The following is a 6,000-nucleotide window of genomic DNA, read 5'->3' as shown; positions in this document are numbered from 1 at the left end:
CCAGAGGCTCAGGCCACTTCGCTTCGCCAGAGCAGATCCACCTCTGTCATTGGTCCCAGCCATAAGAATGCAGTCTAAAACTGGGGCTCCTCGGAGCTGCATTGTGCCTGCGTGCCCAGTGATGGAGGATGAAATGAAGGGGGCACACTTGACAATGGCCCTGCTGAGACCTCTGCATGTCCAGACAGCATCCCTGAAGCCACCAGGACACACAGAGAGCACCCCACTGAAGCATTAACATACAGGGACTGAGCTGGAAATTTTCCCCAAATCAAACTACACAGCAATAGCTGGGACCCTGGCCCAGTGTCTCTGAACACCTCTCTCCCGAGAGCTCTACACTGACCTTCTCTGTCCCTAGGTCAGAGACCAGGCACAGGTGTTCTGCTTTGATCCTCTAAGTCTCTAGCTCCTTTCTGAATTCCCATCTTCCCACCCAGTTTGCAGATGGGTAAGATGGGATATGGGTTGGGGTGTTTTAGTTCTCAACTACCTACCACCTGGATAAAAGTTAGAGGAAATTGGAACCCAACCCATGAATTTTTAGGTCCAGTTCTTCACATGGAGAAAAATCTTTCTTTCTTTCTTTCTTTCTTTCTTTCTTTCTTTCTTTCTTTCTTTCTTTCTTCCTTCCTTCCTTCTTTCCTTCCTTCCTTCCTTCCTTCCTTTCTGTCTTTCTTTCTTCTCTCTCTCTTTCTTTCTTTCCTCTCTCTCTCTCTTTCTTTTCTCTCTCTCTTTCTTTTCTCTCTTTCCTTCTTTTCTCTCTCTCCTTCTTTTCTCTCTTTCTTTCTTTTCTCTCTCTCTCTTCTCTCTCTCTTTCTTCTCTCTCTCTTTCTTTCTTTCTTTCTTTCCTCTCTCTCTCTCTCTCTCTCTCTCTCTCTCTCTCTCTCTCTCTTTCTTTCTTTTTTCCAAGTTGGAGTTTCTCCATGTATCCCTGGGTGTCCTGGGACTCACTCTGTTGACTATGATGGCCTCAGACTCAGAGATTCATCTGCCTTCGCCTCACGAGTGCTGGGATTATAGGTGTGTGCACGCCACCCCCTCTAGCTGAGAAGAATGTCTATGGAGGAGAATCAGGTACTGAGTTAAAAAGAAGTCCCTGGGAGGCAGACAGAGGCAGAGTGAGCAGCCCTGAAGTCATCTTGAACGGTACTGTCCCTCACACAGTCCTGCCCACCAGATTGCAGAGCCCAGGGGTGAGATGCATTCTGGGAGTGGAATATTGAGGTGGAGACTCCAAACTTAGAATCAGCTCCCTGCACTCGTCCCCTATCCTAGTACTCTGGAGACTCCAACCACATACTCCCAAGGACGCTCATGGAGGCCCAGCGACAGAACTTCCCGGGGCTTGCAGTGCTGTGGAGACATTGTGGAGACATTTCCTGACAGTCCATGGTAAACTCCCCTGGAGGGCTGCAAATGCAACTCAATAGTAAAGTACTTGCCACTCACAGGCAGGCTCTGGGCTGCATCTTCAGCAGCACAAGGGAAGAAAAGGGAGAATATTTAAGTGTAGGGTGCATGCATGCGGTTGCAGCATCTGGGAGGTGCAGGCAGGAGAATTGGGAGTCCAGTGCCAGAATGTGAGTTCAAGGCCACCTGAAGGTCCTTTCTAAAACCATCTACCCCCTCAAAAAGCTCGAGAAAAAAAGAGGGGGGCTGGAGAGATGGCTCAGAGGTTAAGAGCATTGTCTGCTCTTCCAAAGGTTCTGAGTTCAATTCCCAGCAACCACATGGTGGCTCACAACCATCTGTAATGGGGTATGGTGCCCTCTTCTGGCATGCAAGCATAAACACAGAATACTGTATGCATAATAAATAAATAAACATTTTTAAAAAAAAGAAAAAAGAGGGAGAGAGAGAGGTTCTATTTTTCATTTTGTGTGAGACAGGGCCTCACTATGTAGCCCTGAATGGCCTGGAACTTGCTATGTAGAGCGGACTGGCCTAGAACTCAGAGAGCTCCTCCTGTCTCTGTCCCGTGAAGGCTGTTCTTTCTCTACTTGTCTCCTGAGCCTACTAATCCCTCCTGGTGTTGACTTCGTTGGTGATTACTCTGAGACCATTTTAATTAATTAATTAATTAAGACCATTTGAATAATTTTTTTTTCTACATGAACTATAAACTGATTGGCCCATTAGCTCAGGTTGAATAAATTTATCTCCAATAAGATACAAGTTTTTTTTTTTTGGTCTCATTTTCTCCTTGGCCCTTAAAAAGGAACATGTAATTCATTTGAGAAAGGATCTTGCTATGCAGCCCAGGCTGGCCTCCAGTTCATGGCAATCCTTCTTCCCCGGTTTTCCATGTGCTGAAATTGTAGACATTTGCTACTAGACCTAGCTGATGCAGAGACATTTCTACTGCCAGGGCTTCCACTGCTGGCATGGGTGTCGCTGTTCTGTTTTGTGTGAGTCCCTGGAAGCATTAGGGTCGCTCTAGGATGAATTTGGACTTAGCAGAGCAGCAGGGTGAATAGCTTCTGGTGAACCAACTGCCCATTGCTTCACAAGAACCTTCTCACTCTGTTTTAAAATTGTTACACAATGTCCTCCTCTTAGCAAGCCGATTTCCACATACCAAAACCTCTTATCTGGAGTTGTTTGAAGGAACCATTTGCCCAAGCAATCCTCAGCCGTGAAACTTCTTCATTTTCCATGTCCTCTCCTACCTAAGTTTAGCAAAGCCTCTGGAATCCTTCAGAAAGAAGGGTATCAAGCCATGAACAATCGTGAAAGGCAGTTCAAAGCCCAGGTGCTAACACTCGGGAATTCAAGCCAGATGCGACAGTCTGCGGGATCCCCTGCTGCACCTCCCTCTTCTGTTTAAGCTATAATTCTGTTGACCACTGTTCAGCCTTCCAGTCAATACGGCCTTTTCTCTATCGTTTTGTTTCACGGTCTTATGGAAACAAGCAAAACTGCATTTTAAAGCCAATAAAGTGACTGCTGCTAGAACAAGGACAGCAATCGCTGGAAACGAGAACTCTACTAAAGTGCCGTGCGGGGTTGAACGAGGCTAACGCACCGGCAAGGCTTTCTACGACAGCCATTACTGTTGTATCAGGTAACCTGTTTGAGAGCGTTTTCTTAATCTCTTGCTGTAAATCATAAAGCATTTGAGAATTAGGGTGACCCATCAAATGCATCTTAGCTTCCCCCCGTCATACTCGTCATCCTTAAATACAACCGGATGCAACTTTCCCACAGCATTCTGATTTTTCTCTGTTCCCTCCATATTCCTAACTGACCTCCCCACAAAATAACAGCTCGTCTCAAACTAGCTATCTCATTGACTGTCTCACTATCTGTTTTATTTTGTGGAGTCCAAAGTTCTGCAGAATGCTATGCCAGTCCCTAGCGAACTCAGCAGTCTGAATTCCTTATGAAGCCCTGGTCTCGTCACTGTGGCAATAGGAATCAACGCAACAGTTCCCATAACTCCAGCAGTAATCAGTCCGAGCATTTAATGGGTTCTTCTTAATATTCCCTCAGCGAGTTTCTGCACCAGGATCTCCACAGGAGAGTCTTGCCATGGCCTCCACAACCTCACTGGTATCCATCCGGATTGCTGGCCTTGTTCTAAGAATGAATAAACTTTCAGAAGTTACATTTAAAGACATGCTAGACTGAACACAGGTGTGGAGGGCATGGTGTTCACACGCGATGCTGTAGTCATTAGGTGTTCTTGTACAGGCCGTCTTAGTTGCAAGTCAGGGAGTGGTACACCCACCACAAAGAACGGCTCTGATCCGGTCTAAAGGACAAATGTCTAAGTTTCCTTCCTGTGCTTTAAGAGGGCAAAAGGCACTTGCCAATTTCCACAAGTTAATCCAAACCGAATTGCCAAGTTGCAGGAGAGGACTTGCCATTCCAGCTCCTTGCCCCCGGATAGGGTCATTAACAGAAGCGCTAATTTCTCCAGTTCCACTCAGCTCCGTCTGTGCCATCTTACTTCCTCGAGGGGAGCTAAAAGGGCTCCAATCAGTGATGCTCCGTGGAGATATTAATTAACACTTGAGATTTCTTTTTACACTTTTTTACATTGTTGCCCATTTACCCGGCCAGATTCCTTGCTGGTAACTCACACCTCACAGAGTGGTGGATTATGGAACTAGTAGCATTAATCTCCTGTCCTCTAAAACCGGATGCTTAAAGCATATGAAGCTTGGTATGGAAATTCTGGGTAGTATAAACTACAGGTAACCACACTTGACAAGTTTTGTTTAGACCTTGAATTTCGTTACCCATACAAATAGGAATTTCTTGCACTCCCATGGTTTAATTTATGATTTCCTTACCCTTCTCCATAGGTTTCACAGATCATTGGTTGTCATAAAAACCAGGTGGCCAAGAAGATTCATTAACTATCACAAGGATATCCATATCTACCCAGCTTACTCCTGTGTTAACTGGAGGAGTAGAGATATAGGCCTGATATGTACAGTTGGCCCCTGTTACCCGGCTACCTGTACAGTTATCACAGACAGCAAAGAACAGGGTTGTAGCATCCTGGGTTGTTTCTGAGCCTGTGGAACAATCGCCTCCCTTTGTCACACAAACTCTTACGCTGTCCACGGTGGGAGGATCAGCTGTCTGATTCAAAGGCCTTTCTTTCTCAGAGCCATGTCGCCCATATCAGCAGCCCAGACATCCAAGAGACTCCTCTTCTTAACTTTGATGGTATCCACAGCCTTTTGTCTCCTGCACAAACATAAGCATACCCTCGGCCCCATCTTACCCTTTCTTGGCTTTCAATTTTGATGTTAATTCATCTTTGTGAAAGCTGGGAAGTGGTGGTGCACGCCTTCACGCCTTTAATCCTAGCACTAGGGAGGCAGAGGCAGGAGAATCTCTGTGAGTACAAGGCCAGCCTGGTCTACAAGAGCCAGGGGTACACAGAGAAACCCTGTCTCAAAAAAAAATTACCATCTTTAATTTTTTCTTTTCTTTTTTTCAGGTCCCCCCCCCCCCCCCGAGACAGGGTTTCTCTGTAGCTTTGGAGCCTGTCCTGAAACTGGCTCTTGTAGACCAGGCTGGCCTTAAACTCACAGAGATCCGCCTGCCTTTGCCTCCTGAGTGTTAGGATTAAAGGCATGCATCACCACAGCCCTGCTAAAGATAGTAATCTATCCCTGGGAGTCCACATACCCCCTTCTGTTTTGTTTTTGTTTTTTTTTTTTGTTTGTTTGTTTTTTTGAGACATGGTTTTGCTGTGGCTTTGGAGCCTGTCCTGGAACTAGCTCTGTAGACCAGGCTGGTCTCAAACTCACAGAGATCCGCCTGCCTCTGCCTCCCGAGTGCTGGGATTAAAGGCGTGCGCCACCATTGCCCGGCCCCCCTTCTGTTTAACAAGCATCTCTTTCAGAGTGTGATTGGATCTTTCAACAGTTGCTGGTCCTGGAGGTTTATACAGTAATCTTGTAATGTGTTTTATGTTATAGCTTGCAAAACAAACAAACCAACACCCCTTCGTTTTATTAGACACATTTGCAGGGGCATTATCAGTTTAATTTGTTCAGTATGCCCATTACAGCCATTGTTTCCAGTAAATGTGTAAATATAGAATCCGTCTTTTCAGGACTTACAGCAAATGTCCATTGAAATCCACAGTTTACATCAATGGTAATATGAATATATTTTAATTTTTCAAGTTCTGTTAAATGAAATACATCTACTTACAAAATTCATTTTTTGTGTGTATGTACCTTTAGGATTACTCCCTGCAGGTAAAGGAATTTGATTATACAATGAACAAACAGGACAGTTTTTTTGGTAATTTCTTTAGCTTGTTAATCATGTAATGGAAATTTTTTCTTTAACCTTTACTATTGATATGTTTTTTATGAAATTCTAAAGCTTCTAACACATTTCCTCTCAGTAATTGATCAATTTCGTCATTTCCTTTTGTTAATGGCCCAGGCAATCCAGTATGAAACCCAATATGAGGGATATGTAGAGGAAAATTTCTATCCTGATAGCCTGTTACTGCTGCGTGAA

The sequence above is a fragment of the Microtus pennsylvanicus genome, chromosome 1, assembly GCF_037038515.1.
Source record: "Microtus pennsylvanicus isolate mMicPen1 chromosome 1, mMicPen1.hap1, whole genome shotgun sequence".
Taxonomy (NCBI): Eukaryota; Metazoa; Chordata; class Mammalia; order Rodentia; family Cricetidae; genus Microtus; species Microtus pennsylvanicus.
The sequence above is the reverse complement of the archived record's forward strand: the minus strand, read 5'-3'. Positions refer to the sequence as shown.